The sequence below is a fragment of the Phoenix dactylifera genome, chromosome 1, assembly GCF_009389715.1.
Source record: "Phoenix dactylifera cultivar Barhee BC4 chromosome 1, palm_55x_up_171113_PBpolish2nd_filt_p, whole genome shotgun sequence".
NCBI classification, from domain to species: domain Eukaryota; kingdom Viridiplantae; phylum Streptophyta; class Magnoliopsida; order Arecales; family Arecaceae; genus Phoenix; species Phoenix dactylifera.
This window is the reverse complement of record NC_052392.1, coordinates 10,479,442-10,501,697: the sequence shown is the minus strand read 5'-3', so window position 1 is coordinate 10,501,697 and position 22,256 is coordinate 10,479,442. Positions and strand designations below refer to the sequence as shown.

General features: G+C 38.6%; 1 long non-coding RNA gene across 10 annotated transcripts; it reads left to right on the top strand.

The window, feature by feature from the left end:
• Positions 1–7,595: 7,595 nt before the first annotated feature.
• Positions 7,596–16,199, top strand: LOC103714222. 10 transcript variants are annotated; one of them, XR_003386999.2, is made up of 5 exons: positions 7,597–13,132; positions 13,248–13,378; positions 13,480–13,538; positions 15,628–15,833; positions 15,959–16,199. It is a non-coding gene; the product is annotated as an uncharacterized LOC103714222 (long non-coding RNA). The 10 variants fall into 10 exon arrangements; XR_005511830.1 differs by having other exon boundaries at positions 7,596–10,016; positions 10,110–13,538; XR_005511831.1 differs by having other exon boundaries at positions 7,596–11,052; positions 11,360–13,538.
• The last annotated feature ends 6,057 nt before the right edge of the window (positions 16,200–22,256 follow it).

Sequence of the window (22,256 nt, the reverse complement as noted above, 5' to 3'; positions counted from 1 at the left end):
AGTATGTGACCCGTGCGGATGTGTGTTTAGTTCTACATTGGTTATTCGCTGGATAAATCTCGGGTACTTATACAAAATAAATAAATCCAAATAATATCTTCTATCTAGCCATTGTGGGTGAGGTCCAAAATTGTTACATAGTGTGTATAATAGGAATTACACATAACTTTTCAAGAAAAGTGGATGGTCAACCAAACATAAGTACTTTGAAAATCTATACCTTTTTCATGGTCAACCAAACATTCCAAAAGTACTTTTTCAGAAGTTCTCTTCTTAGAAATCTACTTTTCAGAAATCATATTTTTATAAAAAAATATTTTTCGCAAACCAAACGAGCCACTGTCAACACGTCCGCTAGATTGAGCCAGCATAACGTAGTTTAATCAATCGGAGACATGTGAGTTTGATGGTGAATTCTAAAGCTTGGGCTCATGCAATACGTGGTCGGTTAAGCCCTCGCCGTGGCTGAAACTAAACGGACCCCAAGTTGAATCGCTTGTTACTTGGCATTCTTCTTAGGAAATCGTTGGTGATTAACCCCAAAGTGTGTCACGAGGTGAAATTTCTAGGTGTCTCCGGAAGATATGTCTGACATCCGTGGATTTTTGCTGAAGATTTATTTGGAGACCCATGACCAGAACGTCTATTTTGGCCCTCATGAAAGGCTACAAATACGGTATGGTTATAGATTGACGGGACTACCTGGTTTTATCACTATAAAGTCTAAAGCTAAAGTTAGATCAGATACTAATATATTTATATTTATTATATTTAATATAAATATAAATATAAATATTTATTAGATAAAAAATTTATATTTATATTTATTTTAAATAGATACAGATCTAAATAGAATATCAAGAGTATAAATATAAATGAGATATAAGTTAGGTAATTAAATTTTGTGATTATAAAATTAAAAATATTGCTAAATAGGTAATAGAACAAGTTAATAACATATTATTATTGTAATTTATTTTTTTAAAAATTTATCATTTATTAATGCTATATAAAATTAAAAAAATAAAAATAAAAATACATATTTAAATATAAATAGCATAGTTATCTATTATATTTATATTTATTTATTTTACTGATGTAAATATGTATATAAATATTAATCAAATAGGATACGAATCCGAATGATATTATTGGATCCACCTCAACCCCTAATAAAACCATTGGAAACCACATCCAAACAAGAACGGCTCATGAAAAAAAATCACAATCCACCGTTGGATCATCCACCGCAGAGAGCTCAAAGCGCGCCAAACTGCATCATCCGTCTGCTCAAAGCGAACAGTGGACGATCCAATGGTGGGATTCCCGCGAAGGAAGCCGACCGCGAAAGATACAACCCGAGTCCCACCCGAACGGAGGCCAAGAGTCTCCGCACTCTAACCATGGAGCTTCTCCTCTCTTACAGTCTCCTCTTCTCAATCCACGCAAGGCGTTGAACTTCAAGCCTCTCTGGTGCTTTCTCTGCTGAAGAGGCGACGATGACGAATACCGCCACCGCCTCCACCATGCGATTTTTTTCAAAGCTTTGGTGAGGCAGCCGCTGCGCTAATCATTCGTTGAGAAGATCGCAGAGCCAGGGTGAAGGAAGGAGGGAGCTTCCTCTCTGATGGATTTCCGAACTCCGCCATTCATCCGCCCTTACAGCTCTCAAAGCGCGCAATGGATGATCCAACGGTGGATGGGCGCGAAGGAGGTTGAATCCTTCTTTCGTGCTAAGGATACAACTACGACCCGGATCGGAGCCGATTCTCAGCTCCTCTCTCCCCTGAGATAAGTCCCTCCTGATTAGTTTTTTTTTTCTCTAAAAAAAATTTATTTCTTATTCGTAACTTCGAAGTGATTTCAGTACGATCTGCTTGGTGTTTTGATTCTAGGGTTTTTACTTTTCGTCAGAAATTTATTTATTTCTGTATTTTTCCCAAAGAATAGTTAACCATCATTCCACTCTCATCCGGGTTGCAAAAAAAAAAAAAAAAAAAAATCTTTGGAGAAATTATGTTATTAGGGCTATTACGAGCTTTAAATTTTAATATTTCTAAGAAATTAAATTCTGAAAAGCGTATCGCATCCGAAGAACGATGAACCCGAGGTATTTTGTTTTTCAATTTTATTGGATGTATCCGTACTCGATCCACCCACCTTTGGAGAAAAAAAGAAAAAAAAAAAGAAAAGAAAAAAAAAAGAACGATTTGAACCCGATTCCGATCATGGAGGCCCATCTTTCGAGCTTGCCAGTCCCCTTTCATGTTCCCATCGTCTTGTACCGCAAACAGAAGCGACGAGAAAACACTGCCAACGAGTCCTGACACTGATGGGACATGTCGGGTATGGCAAGTAATGGTGGCGTCTTAAAAGCGCTGCCTGCTGGCACCCCAAAACTTCGTTTCTAGAAAATTTATTAAAAAATAAACAATTCACCAAAAAAAAGGAGGTTTATGTGGAAGCTTGTTTATTTGAAATCAGGTTCGAATTGAGCACAAAATAATGGGAATCAAATAAGCTGGATCCCCAACTTTAAGCTCGAAATTAATTTCAAATCAAGCTTGACTAAACCCAAGCTTGATCAAGCTTGGTTGGATTGCAGCCCTAGTTGAAAATCGTTATAAGGTCTGATTTGGAGTTGGTAGGCAAAACTTGGATGGCCTGCTGCTCATCAGGCAACCAGTTGCAGCCATTTGTTTTGATCTGTTAGTTAGAGGATATTATTCTTTTTGATAAAATCGGCAAATCTTTCTCCCTTTTCAAAGCAGTTCTTTCTGAAGCATTAGATGGGTTTTTTTTTAGAGATCTTGGATGTTTCGAAGGGATGCATCCTTGCTAGGACATGAAAGTCTTATCTTTCCATGTTCCTTTTTGTGGTTTTGTATGTTTGCTGGTAATGCTAAAGGTACTCAGGTTTGGGTGTTTGGTGTCTTATCGGAATAGATGAGTATTGTGAGGACCTATGAATGCGTGCGTTTAGTCTCACATCGGTTATCCATTAGGTAGGTCTTGGGTACTTATATAGAGTCAAGAAATCTAAATAATATGTTTTGACTAGCTTTTTTGGATAAGGTTTTGCGTTGTTACAAATGGTATCTGAGCAGACTCAGTCTATGATCTATGTACTAGAGGATACTGCAGCACAGGCCAGTTGGGGCTCATCTTAGATTGATCGTGATGCTTGCGATTAGATTTGACTAGATTTGGACCATTAACTTGACGAGAATGTTAAGACTTAAATAGGAAAAGTATATGAGGACCTATGCAGGCATATGTTTAGTCTCATATCGGTTATACACCCGGTAGATCTTGGATACTTATATAGGGTCAAGAAATCCCAATAATATCTTCTATCTAGTTTTTTTGGGCGAGAGTGGTTGTTACAAGTACACCATATGTTACTGCCAGCAATAGAGTACATGCATTGCATGTTTAAGGCTTTGTAAAAAGAGAGTGAGTGATGAAGTCCAATTTATTTAGGAGTCAAATTAAACAGTCCAATCTACTTTGGATGGAGTCAAATTATAGAAAGATATGGAGTCAACTCTATCTAGTTAACGAGAGAGGGAGCTCGAGAAAAGAGGGGGGGGGGGGGGAGATAAGAGAGGGAGAGAGAGCTAATAGGACAATTAACATATTTTTTAAGATAAAAGAAGGCTTCTCTTGGTACACAAAATAACAAATGGAATCAAAGAGGAATTCTCCTTGATTTCAAAGCCATCATTTTTATATGTAGTATAAATTATAAGAAAAGACATGCAACTCGAAGCAGTTGTTACATCCCTGGGGATGCCTCAAGCCATTTCTTAACTCTAATGGGAATGGTGAGGCAAGACTTGCTGCCATTCTACACTCAGCCATTACTCTTGATCTGTTGTGTGTGGCACATTTGGTGTTGCTTAAAGAAGTCCTCTTGCAAATTCTAAATAAAAAATACTTACTAATTAAGAGCCAGTTTGGGATTACCTTTGTTTTATGTTTTGTTTCAAAATAATGACCTAGACTGATCACCATTATTATAAACTCTTTATTTTTTGGAATTGTTGGTAAAATCTGCAGAGCTTTTGATAGCAAAGATTTATCGCTTTAAAAAAAGAGGGAACATAAAAGCAAGGAATAGCATAAGTTTTGTGCAAATGCTATCTTCAACATCAATCTTCATGTGGTATTTCACCAATTTATAGCAAAACAAAAATGATGCTAAACAAGCCCTAAGTGTTTGATATTATCAATTGAGAAGTGCTTCTACAAGAAGTGGAAGTTAAAAAAAAAACTCTCTTTTATGAGATGCTAGAAAACTAACTTAGCTTCTTGTGTGAGATTGCTCCATATCTTTCGATGTGGTAAGCCCATCCATATAATATAGTTTTATAAATGTGATAACCAAATATCAAATATATCAAAAACTGCTTCGAGATAAGACCTTAAATGAATCTACTTTTTGAAAATGACTTTTTGATAAGCAGAAGTGACCCTGAACACACCTTTGGTTGGCTTGTCAAACAAGTGTGTTGTTTGTGAGTAAAATGTATCAAACATCCCTTTTTTTTTTGACTAGGAAATGTTGTTCAAGACATACCGATCAAGGTTTGCTATGTAGTTACCATGAAGAGGTCTTCCTCCATGGTTCATCTGCCTTTCCTCACCTCAGCCTCTTGGATGCAGTTTATCCTTTTGTTCATGGTGTTAGCTTTTCCCCCATGGAAGAGAATTTTGCTGATCCATCTATTTAGAGCATGCTCTGTGTTACTCTAAAAAGTACTTTTGCAACGTTTAAAGCAAACAAGCGCTTCCTAGAAAAAAAAATGAGTTTGGCAACAATAACTGACACAACAAAAAACATGCCCCACCCCCTCTCTCTCTCCCATTCACTCGCTCGTTCTCTTGCTTGCTTCTTTCTTTTCTGATCTTTCTAATTCTCTTTTCTGTTTTTAGAGGCTGTGATGAGTTGCGCTTGTATCTCATGCTTCAGATGGTGAAATTTGGTGCTGCTGTTGGACAATCTTGTCCCAAAGCATTATAATGATATAATTGCCATTGTTTTAGACATGCTCCCTCCCATACCCCCCCTCCCTCCCATGCACACATGTTTAATCCTTCTCCTCCATGCCTAATAATACCTACCATCCAGGCAGAGGTGAAGTACTTTTTTAAATTAGTTGTGCATCTCAAATGCCAACTAGTTTGCATTATTTGAACAGGCCTGGCCAACTCGGATGGCCTGCTATTGGGCGGGCAACCGTTGCTGCCTGTAAGCAACCTCATCCAATGTCTGATAAATGCGCAAAACTGAGCCTCCCTTTTTTCCGACTTAACTATTGTTTTGTTAAGAAAAAGCACTGTCAACCTTTTAAAGAAGGGGAAGAGCTAACATAACATGGATGAAGGTAATGATGAAGGACATGGATTAACATAAAATAACACCAAAGGTAGCCCTAAATAAGAATAATTGGTGAATGAGGATACATAAAACCAACCCCAAATGGATGGAATAAGGTTAAATGGTTATGGTAAGTACTATCAACTTTTTCTTTGCTTCTTGGTTCTCTCTAGATTTTATTCTTTGGTTAACTAGGCCTTGGCTTCAGGAGTTGCTTTGTTGCTATTGTTCCCCCGCTTCCATATATTCCATACGTGTTACTTGATAGATCTTAAGGTTGTGATACTTGATAGATGTTAAGATATCAAGCTTTATGTGCGCTTCTTGGCCTTTATGCAGAAGGTACGAAAAATCTATAATATTATAATATTGTACTATTCTAATATTATACTATTCAAAATAAATAATTTGTAGATCAAGAATTTATAATAACATTTCTTGATAGTACAAAAAATTAAAAAATTGAAAGCAGTATGCACTATCTTTTATTGTCATGTGTCATACTAAAAGTACTTTCTCAATTTGGTTACTAAATAGATGTTAAAGTTCTACATCACTTTAAAAATATAGTTACTAAACAGCAAACAATTTTTTGTTAAAAGTTCTACTACCAAAAATTCTACTTCTAAAATCTCTACTAACAAAAATTCTACCACTAACGACAATCCCAAATGGGACCTAAGGCCCTGTTTGACAAAGCTTTTGGTGGGGCAGAAAGCACTTTCTGGCCCTCCAAAAGTACTTTTGGATGAAATAGAGGTGTTTGGTAAAAAAAATCGGAAAGTTGTTTTAGCTTTGCTAGAAAACTAAAACAACTATTTGGGAGAAGCTCCAAAATAGAACTTCTTTGGAAAAGTACTTTTAGGATACATCTGGAAGTTGTTTTGATTTATAATTTTTTTAATTATAATTATAGACCAAAATACCCATGATAAAATATTATAATTATAGAAAATATTTTTTTATATTACAGAAATCTGCAAGAGTCCCAACAAAGAAAACAAGAAACCCAAAAATTAGTTCCTAAAAATATTATATTAATAAAATATTAATATATAATGATAATAATGATAATATTTTATACCTTTATTATTTGTATTATACTATAAATATAATATTATATTACATTATATCATAATACATTGATATGTTCTATAATATCAGATTATGTTATATTATTATACTATAGCATACAATATTATATCACTATATTATAATAATATTATATTATATTACAGTAATATTATACTATATTATATATTTATGTATTAATATATATTATATTTTATTATACTTTGTTGTATAATACTATGCAATGTCTTTTATGATCATTTTTGTCATATCAAAAGCAGTTTCTCAGTTTGTTTACCAAACACGCATTAAAATTTTACAACACTTTACATTTGGGGGCCTAAGGCGAATTTAGTGAATGAGGCCTTTTTTTTTAATAATAATTTTTTTAATAAGTACAAAATACTTAAAAAAATGATATGAAAATAGATAGCTGTCAAGTACACTATTTCAACAAAGATGCATGAATCTAACAAAGATAGACAAGAAGCCTCTTTAGTTTAATATAATTCTTGAATGGAAGCACGGAAAAATAATTACTCTAAAAGAAGGGCCTATGAAACTGATTAAATAACTGAGATAATGCTTGGCAATACTGTTTACCATGTCAAGCAAGAGCAGAATAGGAAAAGGTTATCACATGGCACTTCATGGTCAAGGTAAAGGAAAGAATTTGTCCAAAAAGGGACCTCTCTATAAGAGAAAGTAGGGGCATTATGGGAAATTCACTCCATCTAATTAATAAAAGTCCCATCCCACCATCTCCCCTTCAAGTGAGTACCCAAGCAGCAACTGCAACATCACAGCACAGCAGCCATTCAACCCTCCCCCCCCCCTTCCCCCCCTTCTTTTCTTTCTCTACCACCCAAGAGGGGAGAAGAAACAGAGAGGAGAAAATTAAAAGAATCTCCACCCTCCAAGAAGTCCATCTCCAATCCCCCTATCTTTCTTCCTGATGGCCCAGCTGGATCAGGAGTAATGTGACTATGTGAGGGAAGGAAAACCAAGACCAAAACCAAAAAAGAGAATGGATGAAAGATAAGAGTGGCTTCAGACATGTGTATCAAGCCAACCAAAATCCCTCCTCTCTCTTTCTCTCCACTCAAAACAAAACTACTGTCCCCAACTTCCCAAATTTCCCCTCTGCAGGCCAAGAAACTCTCCACCTCCCTTCCATCAAGGGGGAAGACTCGTAGCCAGCTCATGTTCCTGTTTTATATGGGGCCTTTGCTTCCTTTTGGTCATGGCCAGACACAGAAAACAGGGCAAGGGCCTGTTCCTCGGGCCGGCTTTGACCAAACAACAAATAGCTTTTTTAAAAACCTCTATTTCAAAAAACTCTACTTTCGAAAGCTCTACTTTCAACAGCTCTGCCAAACGGGGCCTAAGTATGAGGCTTCAGGAAGAGGCAGTGGAAGGGCCGGTGGCTTTATTCTCATAGAAGCTGCCTCCTTCTGCTCCTCTACCAAGCCAGTGGTTCTGAATCCTCCCCATTCTCTCTGTGTGTTTTGAAGAGGTGGTGATGGGAAACTAAGATCTTTGTGTGATATGATATAGAACTTGTTTTTTCTTGCTACGATGGTTCAAATCCTAGGTATCATTTAGTTTTTATAAAAAAATCCGAATATTAAACCCAGTTTCGGTCACTCGGATTTACCTTCCTTCACTCCCATCCACCATTGGATCACCCATGGCACAGATTTTAAAGCGCTTCGAACTCCTCCATTCATCGGCCTGCATAGATCTCAAAGCGAGCAATCGAGGATCCAACAATGGACTCGCATGACGGAAGATGAATCCTTCTTTTGCGTGAAAGATACAACCTCAATCCTGAGGCTTCAGGAAGAGGCAATGGAAGGGCTGGTGGCTTTATTCTCGCCAAAGCTGCCCCCTTCTGCTCCTCTCCCAAGCTGATGATTCTTAATCCTCTGCATTCTCTCTCTCTCTCTCTCTCTCTCTCTCTCTCGCTCGCTCGCTCTCTCTGTGCGCGTGTCTTTTGAAGAGGCTGTGATGAGTAATACAAGATCTGTGTGATATTTGCTACAGTGTTTTGGCCATGTAGCTTTACTTTTTCTTGGCAATGGTGGCTGGGCAGCTAGGAAGGTCTGATGTTCTGCAGGCAACCGCTGCCGCCACCAGCTGTAGAGAAGAGTGCAGAGATGAGGAAGAAAGTGGGATCTTCTTCTCTCTCTGTGCCATAATAATGGATCAAAAGCAACTCTGAGCCTCACTCCCTTCTCTTTCTTTATTTAAGATATGTTGCTGTTCTTTTGCTCATTTTTCTTCCCATTCTATTTAATTTTCTATAAAATTTTTAATCTCTTATATTTGTGGCTCAGGTGATAGGCAACTGCTGGATCATATGCTGATTATTCCTGCAGCCTTTGCTACGTGCCTGTATGAGTCATTTCTCTTTTTCATCTTAGTGATGAGATACCTGCAGACCAGGCAAGGTTGTTCAAGACATACTGACCAAGGTTTGCTGTGCAGTTACCATGATGAGGTCTTCCTCCATGGTCCATCGGCCTTTGCTCTGCTTAGCCTCTCGTTTCCCGTTTATCCTTTTGTTCATGGTGTTAGTTTCTTCCCCCATGGTAGAGAATTCTGGTCCATCTATTTAGAGCATGCTTTATGCTTCTTTTAAAAGTACTTTGCAACTTCTAATGCAAAACAGTGCTTCCCAGAAAAAATAAGTTTGGTGACAATATCTGAAAAGTGTTTTTAAAAGTAGAAGCAACAGAAAACATGCCTCCCCCCTTCTCTCTCTCTCTCTCTCTCTCTCTCTCTCCCATATTTAGTTCAGTGTTCCCTTCAATTCCATTCACCTTCCTTCGCTCCCATCCACCATTGGATCACCCATGGCACAGATTTTAAAGTGCTTCGAACTCCTCCATTCATCGGACTGCATAGATCTCAAAGTGAGCAATTGATGATCCAACAATGGACTCGCATGAAGGAAGATGAATTCTTCTTTTGCGTGAAAGATACAAGCTCAATCCTGAGGCTTCAGGAAGAGGCAATGAAAGGGCTAGTGGCTTTATTATCGCCGAAGCTGCCCCCTTCTGCTCCTCTCCCAAGCTGATGATTCTTAATCCTCTGCATTCTCTGTGTGTGCGTGTGTGTGTGTGTGTGCGCGTCTTTTGAAGAGGCTGTGATGAGTAATCAAGTTCTTTGTGTGATATGGTGTAGAGCTCATTCTGTCTTGCTACAATGTTTTGGCCTTGTAGCATTACTCTTTCTTGGCAATGGTGGCTGGGCAGCTAGGAAGGTCTGATGTTCTGCAGGCAACCGCTGCTGCCACCTGCTGTAGAGAGGAGTGCAGAGATGAGGAAGAAAGTGGGATCTTCTTCTCCCTCTGTGCTGTAATAATGGATCAAAAGCAACTCTGAGCCTCACTCCCTTCTCTTTCTTTATTTAAGATATGTTGCTGTTCTTTTGCTCATTTTTCTTCCCATTCTATTTAATTTTCTACAAAATTTTTAATCTCTTATATTTGCGGCTCAGGTGATAGGCAACTGCTGGATCATATGCTGATTATTCCTGCAGCCTTTACTACGTGCCTGTACGGGTCATTTCTCTTTTTCATCTTAGTGATGAGATACCTGCAGACCAGGCAAGGTTGTTCCAGACATACTGACCAAGGTTTGCTGTGCAGTTACCATGATGAGGTCTTCCTCCATGGTCCATCGGCCTTTGCTCTGCTTAGCCTCTCGTTTCCTGTTTATCCTTTTGTTCATGGTGTTACTTTCTTCCCCCATGGTAGAGAATTCTGATCCATTTAATTAGAGTGAGCTCTAATTCTTTATGTTTCTTTTAAAAGTACTTTGCAACTTCTAATGCAAAACAGTGCTTCCCAGAAAAAATAAGTTTGGTGACAATATCTGAAAAGTGTTTTTAAAAGTAGAAGCAACAGAAAACATGCCTCCCCCCCTGCTCGTGTGCTCGCCCACTCCTTTCTTTTCCGATCTTTCTAATTCTCTTTTCTGTTTTTAGAGGCTGTGATGAGTTGTGCTTGTATCTCATGCTTCAGATGCTGAAATTCTGTGCTGCTGCTGGACAATCTTATTCCAAGTATTATAATGATATAACTGGCAGTAGTTAAGACATGCTCTCTCTATCTCTCTCTATCTCTCTCACGCACACATTTAATCTTTCTCCTCATCTACCATTGAGGCAGAGGTGAAGTGATGGGATTCCAGCCATCTTTCAAGTACTTTATCTTTTAAATTCGTCATGCATCTCAAATGTTTACTAGTTTGCCTTATTTGAACAGGTTTAGCCAACTTGGATGGCCTGCTATTGTGCAGTCAACTGTTTCTGCCTGCAAGCAACGTCGTCCAATGTCTGATAAATGTGCAGGACTGAGCCTCCCATTTTTTTAAAAACTTTATTGTTGTTGTTCCCTTTTTTTTTGAAAAAGAAAGTACTATTAACCTGTATAAAAAAGGGGAAGAGATAATGTAACACACATAAAGGTTATGATGAAGGATATGAATTAACCTGGAATAGCATCAGGGATAGCCGTAAATAGGAATAAGTGGTGAATGAAGATTCATAAAACTGACCCCAAATGGATGGGAAAAGGACAGATGGTTATGGTAAGTACTATCAACCTTTTCTTTTCCTCTTAATACTCCATCGATTTTATTCAACCAGGCCTTTTCTTCAAGGAGTTGCACTGTTGCTATTCTTTTCCCCACTTTCATATATTCCGTACATGTTGATAGATCGTAAGATTGTGATACTTGACGGATGTTAAGATTAGCCTGCTTTATGCGGGTAACTGCAAGGTACAAAAGTTTATTGAAGGAGAATGTTTATTGAAGGAGCTTAACTAAGTAGACATGATTATGGTAATGAATTCTGAATCTCAGCTTTAAACAGTTCTATATCACATTCCTGCAGGCATTCTTCTCTAGCTTACTAGCCCTTTTCGTGGCTAACAACCAACCAAAGGCTGCTTATGAACCATTCATCAATTGACAGCCATAGTCCTTATAGAGGTCATTGTTTGCTTATCTTGCTCCTATCATTTACGCTTCAGTCAATGAAACTTAGATGTGCCTGAGTTCAAAAAGAGAAAGGAAAACTTTTATGTGCCTGTTCAAAGGATAGGTGACTGAAACCCTATGGGTTTTCATTGTTAGGGTTTAATTTCGTGGATTTGTTATGTGTCATGATAAAATAGCCAACAGAGCTGTTTGTTCTCCATGCAACTGTTGCATCCTTTTAAAATATTCCGCACGATGTCTGAAAGTTGGGCAGAGCTGAATGAACTTGGATACAGATATTAGACAGATGCTAAAATTTGTGTCCGCTCCACATTACTTCTAAAAAGTTATGGATATTAATCGGATGTGACTCCATATACAAGTCAGATTTGTGAGAAAAAAATATTTTTTAAGGAAAAGATAATGGATAATTCTAAATAATATAATTTAAACATATTAATGGTTTTAAAGAGATACGAGAATGACAAGTAGCTAACATGAAGAATTTATGTAATTAAAAATTATATAATTTATAACTCTCTTCTTGGTCACCAAAAATATATGATCATCTATGTCACTGTTAAGCAAGCCGCGACACTTAATTTAAGGTAGCATTTAGCATGATTGCTGGTTTTCTTTTTTTGTTTTTTCTAAATAAATCTGAAACCAGTTTCTCTCTCTCTGTTTTTTTTTTTAAACCGAAAACTTGAAACTTGTTCAGTGGCAAATATGGCGATGGTGGTGGAGAAGAAGGTGATGGTGGCCGACAGCAGGCAGCGGTGGTCGGTGGCAGCAATGGTTGGGGACAGCAAAGACGGCCAGCAGTGGGGGTGGCCAGCAATGGCTGATAGCCGGTGGCCATTGGTGGTGGACGGTGGTCAGTGATGGCAACCGGCAGTAATTGGTGGCTAGCAATGTTTGGCAATGGGTGGAGGTGCCGGCATGCGGTAGCGGTAGTGGCGGATGGTGGGCGATTGGGGAGATGGCAAGCCATTGCTAGTTTTCAGAAAAGTCAGCCTCATTTTCTGGTTCTACAATTTTCAGAAACTGGTTGTCAGTTTCAAAAAATGGAAAATGGAAAACGGATTATTAAACACATGTTCTGCCTGGCAACCATGTCAAGAAGTGCCTAGATAAAAGAAAATCTTCATTTTTATTTAAGCTAAAGTTGAGCATTTGGATATTTGAATTAAAAAATATCTTTCCTTATCAGTTTGACGTTTCGGAGTTCTGATAGTGGTGTTTGCTTGATCCCTTCCTCTTGTTCCATGGTTCCTGCATTAAGGAGTATCACAATTTTTCAAATTCTCTTCAGCATTTTTTTTTCCTTTTAGTCTTTTCAGAATGAGCGAGCCGCTGACTGATAAAAGATGGAACCCTCTTTTTCATTCTGCTAGTGCTACTATGATTACTGTTGCTTGGACAATTTCTGCTGGTCGCATTCTTTATGGGTAAACCACCTGCTAGTTCTGTCACAGCTACTGCCTCCTCTTGTATGTTTGGTCTTATGTAACTAAACAACCTACTCCTGTTGCAGCAACTGCTTCCTCTTGTAGGATTGGTCTTATGTAACTTACCTCATGGTCCTGTCTCAGCATCTGCCTTCTCTTGTATTCTTGGTCTTATGTAACTAAAGCACCTCCTAGTCCTGTTGCAACAACTGCCTCCTCTCTCTGTTTTTGTTGCTGTGAGTGGAGTGATTTGTGAAACCAGCTTCACTAGCTTAGGCATTTTTAGGCCATTCATTAAAACTGAACTGATAATGGCTGTTTAAGAGATTTTTTGGCATCTTTTTCCTACAGAAGCAAAAGAGGTTGTACCATGGGCGGTAATGTACCATGGGCAGTGGTAATTTGCTGGTTACTATATTGTATGGTATTGGACGAGAGGAGGTGTGCTAAAGCAAGGGCATTTTGCCGTCTCGGAACTTATGGTACATGCTTGCAGTTGTGCTTGTATATTTCCATGGGGTGTGCAGTAGAATATTCATAAAACTGGATGTGCTAAAGTACTTGCTTCTCTATTCGATGCAAGTAATGACGACGAAAGCTTGGATGATCTGGTGATCTTCTGTTAAATAGCTGCAGCCATCAGTAAGCTCCTGAATCTTTACATGCTTTCCACCTTTTGGTTTTTCCTTCTATGTTGTTGTAGCTTATTTTCATGCCATGACCCTTTGAACTTGTCTCTTGGCTTCTTTAGTGATTGTCTTTGTGATACCTAGGTAGATGCGCAAACAGCTTATTGAAATTTTTAAAGTCTAAAACATGGATATGTTCTGACAGTTGAAGAAGAATTCGAGGCTGAAGTTTAAGTTATAATCAAAGTTGAGTAGCTCCAAGCAGGCATGTGATATAGGAGCTCGTGTTTTTATTGCTGGAAAAACTATAGATAATGAAACTTCATAGGGGACATTTGTTGTAAGACCCATATTTGAACCTTTGGTTTGTTATGAATGATATGAAGGTAAGCTTTATGTTGGCGTGGTAGTATTGAAAGGGGCTTGATAAAATTGAGTGAACTGAAAGAAAATAACATGTAACTGCGGGTGAAGGTAGTTCAAATAAGAATTGCCTTCAGTTTAAGGAGCAATGCGGCAAAAACTCTTTTGTGAATTAGGTATCGGGAAAAGTGTTCATATTGTCAAGGACTGCTCAAACAATTTTTTAATATGCAGTCTATTAGATATGGAACTGGGTTCAGTACGGTTAAGGTAAAAATTTGTGAGATTCTTTTCTCAAACTCATATATTTCCTGGATTGCTGCTTACCAAACATGTGGTAAGTATGGAATGAACCACTGATTTATATCACGGGAAGCAGCTCATGTAGCCTGCTGGTATTGAACACTTCCAAAAGTTGAATTCACGATCATGGTGGGTTGGGAGATGTGATATTGTCTGCATGTCCTTAGTAATGCCAGGTATTTTTCCCCTTCTGTTTTAGGGTGTATTTACTTCAATTTACATTTAGCTATATATCCATTCTGCATGTTGATATGTGTGAGCAATTATTGCAAACCTTTGTAGACGCTAACTTTCATAATTTTTGCACCCCAGTACCATTCATATGCATTCTAGAAATTGATATGGTAGTCTATATGTTCTTGTGTGTTCGTAGTTGACTATAGAAATTCCATGATATAACTGTTGGACCATACTGTCTGATTTTTGTCCTATTATATGAACAGCAAATACAAAGCCTTGGCATTCAAGCACCACATGAAACCGGTTGGAACCCAGTTATTTCAATTTAGCAAACACTCAAACACTAGAAATTTTCTTACTGAGCTGGATTTTTCTAGGTCAACTATTTGGCTGATTTTATGTTTAATAGCAAGCAAGAATTTGGAGGCCTTTTTTTTTTTAATTTTGATATAATGTGATTTGATACAATTGGATTCTTGAAATCTAAGTAGCCCATATTACCACAAACAAGGGAAAACATACATGTAAAGAAAACGCAATGGCTAGAAACTAGTAATATGAGCTGAGTGCTTTTGCATGTCGACTAATGGAACTGTACTTTTTTGAAAGTTGTTTGGACTCCACAGGTGATTGAGTTGTTGAACAAGATTGTAACACACAAACAACCTTGTTGCAGAATGTTCCAAGAATGTTCATTTCGCCCAAGGGCTTTTTAGATATTTTTTGGTTGATGAGTCCAGGTTGAGAGCTGAAACTTGTGCAATAGCTCTTGGCTGCAAAAAATAGGCGAATTATGCTATTTAAATTGTCTGACTTACCAATACATTGAATGCATGTTTTTTTGAGAAACAGTTCAAATAAAATTATTTTCAACTTGATATTAAGAAGAAATTATTCAGTGTACTACATATGAAATACCAATGTCTCTGAAAACAGTCTACGCACACTGGAGGCTTATTCATATGACACTGGTAAAAAGAGTCAGCGTGCCTGATTTAAATACAAAGAAGTATTCTGTAATCGACCAAACAATTTATGACATCTCATGGTTGCTTACTATTTGGCCCCTTTAGTCTTCTAATCGTGGTATGCATTTCTTTCTTTTCCTCTGACTTATAATGTGTGTATTTTTAGTTTTCTCGAGCATATGTATGGTTGTTGAATTTGCTCCATAATTAATTTGTGAAGAAAAGCATGCAACAAAATCCGCACAGCAGCTTTCCAGAGTAGTTGTAAGTCGAGCCTGTGCTGTGTAGGGTCGGAAGATGATGAAGCGAAAGTCCTCTGTAGGCAGCCTGCTACTCACCTAATAAAACAGGATTCAGCTTACCCTTCAACGTACTGTAATATGATGAAGTGGAAATCTCCGTGCTGCTTTTCCACTGAAATGTGCTATTGGTTGCTTCTAAACAGAGTTATCAACTAGAAGTTCATACCATAAGCTATCGATTAATTAGAAGTTGTAAGTTTCGTGATTCTAGCGGCATGTATTCTATACAAGTTTCACCTTCAATTATTTTTTTGAATAATTTCTAATCACATTCCAATGGAAACAGGAATTCTTTATCTAATTATTTATTTCTCTAGGATGGCAGGGATTGGAATTCTGCAGGCAAAACGGTCCCCCAATATGTAATTGATCTTTGGAAGAGGAGTCGTGGCCCTACAGGAGTTTGATCCGTTACCCTCTATTTGTAACTTTAATTATTTAAAATGTATGGTATACTGTTGTTGAGCAATATAAACCGGATAGTGAATGAACCTCATGTATTAAATTTCATTGTTTGAAGATAACACTTTTATTGAGAAGACTATTTCTATTGCCCAATTGATCCAGCAATCCTTAGTATTAGACTTTGTGCATGCTGGTCTGCCCCGGTTTTTTTTTTTTTTTTTTTTTTTTTTGTTTTTTTTGTTCCGTTGGTTGGATCGACTGACAGGGAGAAAGTATGGTTTCAGAAGTGTATTTGAAATCTAATATTTTTAGAGATCTTTATATGAAAAATAAAATGATTAGTGTTAAATAGCAACAAAGCAACCTCTCGCAAACCTTGATGAAGCCGCTAAAATGGAAATACAGGAATAAATTATTCGCGCTAGTCAGACAATACTACGTGACTCTTCGTCAAATTTAATATATATATATATATATATATATATATATATATATATATATATCTATATGTATGTTAGGATTTTTTTTTATATGAATATCTTCCTAAAAATTCTTGCATTATTTTTTTTTTAAATTTTATATTTATTTCTGTATTTTTATCAAATATTGTTTTTTACAAATGTCTCTAATATAATTTTTTTGATACAATTAATAAAAATTATATTTATTTTACTTAAAAATAAAATAAAATTTAAAAATTAATTTTTTGTTTTCTACCCAATCATTCTATAAATGTTTTTCTTTTCACGTCTACCGATTAAAAATAGTTTAATTATTTTAATTAGAAATTATTATTTTTTAACGGTGTTAGATGGTGTGGATATATATAAAAAATAGTTATAAAAAAATAGAATAACAAAATAAATATTTTATGAATATATATTTATAAATTTAAATTATGAAATAATATTTATGAAAAATTTGATGTATAAAAAAGCCCCGTATATTATTTTTGGGATGAATGGGAAAAGAAAAGTCTAGAAGGTCGACCGCTTCCGGCTTTAGTCGGCACGTGGGAGTTCCACTATAAATAGAGGGCAGATTGGGTTGGAAAGCATACTCATAAGTTTAAGTATGAGGCTTCGGGAAGGCGCGGTGGAGGGGCCGGTGGCTTTTGTTCTCGCAGAAGCTGCCCCCTTCTGCTCCTCTCCCTTGCCGATGATTCTTAATCCTCCCCATTCTCTCTCTCTCTCTCTCTCTCTCTCTCTCTCTCCCCTCCTTCTTTCTCTGTGTGTGTGTGTGTGTGTGTATGTGTGTGTGTTCTGAAGAGGCGGTGATGAGAAACCGAGATCTTTGCATTACTCTTTCTAGGCAACGGTGGCGGGGCAGAAAGGAAGGTCTGATGCTTCGCAGGCAACCGCTGTAGCCACCAGCCGTTGAGAAGAGTGCAGAGATGGGGAGGAAAGTGGGATCTCCCTCTCCCTCTACGCCATAATGATGGATCAAGTGCGACTCTGAGCCTCTCTCCCTTCTCTCTCTTTATCCGAGATATGTCCCTGTCCTTTTGGCTTTTGCTCATTTTCCTTCCCATTCTATTTAATTTTCTGCATTTTTTTTAACTTTCGATGTTTTAACCCATTCGATTTGAAGTGATTTTTAGAAGATCATGTTCTTGTTTTGACGCTAGGGTTTTGGGAATTTGGGGATTTTGCGTCCACTTAGTTTTTTTTTGCACCTCTCCTCTAAGGGGGTTCAAATCCTTTGTGTCAGTTATTTGTTTAAAACAAATCATAGAATAATATTAGCAGAAAGGTCGAGAAAGGTATATTTGGCAAGCAAAGATCAGATATTCTTATTTTTTTTTCTTTTTCGAAACGGATGGTAAACTGGATTTATTAAACCGATTTAGAATAAATGCAACTGTGGGGAATCAGAAAACAAAATATTTTAAAACTCAAAAGATTTTTTTTTAACTCCCGATCCGTTCCAGTTTTATCTTTAGCCCGAGAAAAAGAATCGGATCAAATAGATAGGTGGCATACCACCAAGGTGGTAGCACAGTTGGGATGGGGCTAAGATTACATTAGAGTGGCCCTTCGAAACGCGCAGGTGTCGATTAAATACGGGAACCGGATGCCTCCCGCATGGTTTGATCGGTGGAGTCGTCATTTGGTCTGTCGGTACTGAGATGGTGTTGGAGTGACATATTCACATGTAGAAAGGGCTGTCACGTTGGTGGGGCTCCTAACGGATCGGGGAGGGTATGAGTGTGTTGTCTATCCGCATCGGATATTTTCTGGTGGAAGGGTGGAAGGGTGGCCCAGTGGGGGTTGCTACGTGGGTTGGGGGGGGGGTTAATTCTTCTCTCCCCTCTTTTTTTTTTCCTAAGAAAAAAAGAAAAAAAATAAAGGTGGCATTAAAAAAACACTTGCCGTATCATTGTAGTGGGCACGGTCACCAAGTCCTGACAGTGGTGGGATGAGACTTGCCTCGTCTCCTAAAAAGGGCTGCTTGTCGGGTCCATGCCTATAATTTTTGACTCTGGGTCGGGTTTAGTCCGATTTGGGTCGGATCCGGGTTGGATCCGGTTCAAATTCAGATGCTACCGCTTTCTTTGTGCTTTTGGGAAAGAATTTGGGCAAATCTAATTTGGTCATATCATAATTGAGGTGCTGGGTGCCCCATGATTTGAAAGACTTGCAATTAGGCCTATTAATGAGCCGAGCTTGAGGAGGCTCGAGCTCGGCTTGTTTTACAGATGTTCGGGCTTGGGCTTGGTAGCGAGCTCTGTATTGTGTTCGAGCTCGGACTTGCTTGACAAAGAAAATGTTCGGACTTGAGCTCGTAAAGCTCGTTTTAATTACGAGCTCAAATCAGACCTCGAGCCTGAGGGCTCGGGCTCAATAATAAAGATTTAGTATACATTAAACACAACCATAGCTAGGCTACTGTGATGAGTGGAACCTTCTACGAAGGAAATGTTACATCCTACAATGCTAGGCTGAGTCCTGTATGATTTCGCCAGATGCGGTACATGGAAGTGGACCAACAGTGGCGACGGAGATACGACATCGCACGTACGCCTGTAGACGGTGATGATTATGGTCAGATCTGGAGAACAGGGGTGGTTTATTCAAACTAAAAAATCTGCATTAGGATTTTTATAGCGTCATTGACCACGTGTTGCGACCCAATAGGAGGAGCCTGTACTGGGTTTACCGAGGAATAATTACTGTTAGCCCTTGTCCTTTGCGAGAAAAGGGCACGGGTTAGGTTGGGTTGCAGGGGGTGCGGCAGATGGGAGAGTGCAGTGCTACAGCTGTGACGCTGCTAAAGGGCTGGTGACGTCTTTTAAGGGGGGTTTGATTGCTTTTTTTGCTGCGGCGAGTAATAGTGGCAGATCTTTTGCTTGAGGGAAGAGGGGGGAGCAGCCGAGTTTCTCGTCGATACACGAATATCGAAGCATTGGTCCTGTACGGCAACTGGGTGAGTTTTTAAAAGCTAGCAAGTGTGGGTTGGGGGGGAGGGGGAAGAAAAGGTCCGTGCTTGATACCAGAGCCCAAACAGACATGTGAACTGCTCGAGCTCGGGCTCGATCTCGAGTTTAAACGGACCTTATTTTTGATTCAGGCTCGTTTGACTAAAGACCGAGCTCAAGCTGAATTTTTATTGGACCGAGCTCGACAAGCTCAGTTCGTTAACGGGCCAGTCAGAACAGATGACCCATGACTTCTAACTAAGTCGGTCTGCAAGCCAAATTTCATATCACACTATTTTTTATCTATATGACTGATTGGACGGAACTTGGTGTCTCCCTCCTCCCCCTCTCAGGAGGACAAAAAAAAATCCCACACCTTCTTCCAAAATCCAATTCCATTGCAGAAAACTGGCACATGACCCATATTTAGTTCAGTGTTCCCTTCAATTCCTTTCACCTTCCTTCGCTCCCATCCACCATTGGATCACCCATGGCACAGATTTTAAAGTGCTTCGAACTCCTCCATTCATCGGACTGCATAGATCTCAAAGCGAGCAATTGATGATCCAACAATGGACTCGCATGAAGGAAGATGAATGGGGGGTTCTATATACACCCCCCCTATTGCTAAGGACAACCCCCCAAAAACCCAAAAAAAAATACCCAAACTAACCATTAGTGTAATTACCATATTGCCCTTGAAATTTTCTCAGTACACCCCCTCTTCCTCCTCCTCCTCCGTTTCGTTTTGAAAAGAAAAAAAAAACACCCCTCAAACCCCCCTTAAACCCCTCGATCCATTTACATCGTTTAGGCGATCTTTGAAGGAGATTTAAGCCCCATTCGAAGCATGGACAAGCAACTAGTGATTTGGGACGAAGAATCGGCCGCAAAGGTACGTGTTCCATCTTGTTTCGAATTTTTTTTTTTTTTCACGGTTTGTGCTCCGTTCGGCACTGGATCGCCGAACAAAAGGCTTCTGTTCGGCTGAACAGTGCCGAACAGAAGCCTTCTGTTCGGGCAACCCTCAACCGAACAGAAGCCTTCTGTTCGGGCTGCACAGTGCCGAACAGAAGGCTTCTGTCCGGCACTGTGCAGCCGAACAGAAGGCTTCTGTCCGGCTCTTTACAACTTACGAGGTATTATAATGTATTGTGCAATTTTGTATTAGTTTAGCGAGCTATTTTTACAGCTGTGTACTTACATAAATTGTTTAATGTATAGATCTTCAAGAGTAGAGAGGACTTGTGTAATTGGAGTACAGTTATTCCATCGCTATCCCTAATGGAATAACTGTATTATCACTTTTTTCGGGTATTGGGGGTGCTGAGGTGGCTCTCCATCAGCTGGGAATACATATGAAGACTGTTGTTTCCGTTGAGATTTCAGATGTAAACAGAAACATACTTAAGAGCTGGTGGGAGCAAACAAATCAAACAGGGGAACTAATAGACCTTTCTGATGTACAAGAACTTAACGGTGACAAGCTTGAGCAGATGATTAACACATTTGGTGGGTTTGATCTGGTTATTGGTAGAAGTCCATGTAATAATCTTTCAGGTAGCAACCGCTATGGTCGTGATGGGCTGGAGGGTAAACATTCATCTCTTTTTTATGATTATTTTCGCATCTTAGACCTTGTGAAGTGTATCATGGGGAAGAACTTCTGATTGCACCATCTCACTTTCTTGTTTTTGGGTCAGTGAATCTAGTTGTATGTTACATCAGGGTACGTTACAGCAGGCATCATCATTTCTGAAGGAAAAGTTGAGCAGGCATTATCATTTCTTTTGTTGGAAAAGAGGGCTCTGTGATGTTCTTGGTCAGGTGAGCGAAGCGCAAATAGGCTGCGCGCTTTATTTGGGGGGAGTGAGAAATTAAGGGGGTGGTAGAGCATCTTTTAAATGTTTGCCTTTGATGATTGAGGCGGATTTTCTGATAAGCAACAGTTATGTTAGCTATGTATTTAAAATGTTGAAAGATCATGAGGATGTTCTCTTTGAACCTTAACTTGCATTGCAGAGGCAAATTATGTTATTTATCCATGCTTAGCACAAATAAATTTCATGGTTTAAATTTTGAATTTACAGCAATACTATCATCTCAAGAATTATTGTGAAAAAATCTCAAGAATTGGCCCAGGTGATTCTCTGACTTATTCTCCAATAAGTAAATTTTATTGAGGTAGATGTATTTCTCTCTCTCTCTCTCTCTTTTTTTTTCCTCTATTTTTGCAATAATAGCTTAAAACAAGTTGTTCATGGACTGTTCGTGGATTACCAAGTAATGAAGCTGTATTATACTGCAGTGGTGATGGCCTTTTAACTCTGCTTGAGGCCTTCCCTTGCTTGTTTTCCCCCTTTTTTTTTCAATTATTTAATTATAGAACTAACATGGGACCAAGATGTCGATAGCGATGTTTTCACGGAGTTTAATGTTGCTGCTGTTGCCTGTTACTTGAAATAGTGGCTAGGATTGCTCAATCAATCCTTTGACTAGATTGTTGTGGAATAGAGTAATGGCTATAATAATAACTTATAATGGGAAGATGAATTGCATCCCGGACGCTGTGTGAGCTGAGGTGGGGTCCCAGGTATTCCGAACTATCAAGGTCTCTCCAATGGCGGATGAGTGAATAACTTTAGCAGCCTGAGTGAAGGACCTCTCCAAAGTGACTCTCTGTGGCTGAGTACTATCCTCAAATATTTGGCCATTCCTGGCAAATCAGATGTAGTAGGCTAAATATGCAATCCTGATGCCCTAGCTTTCGATGTGAGGTCTATTCTTACACC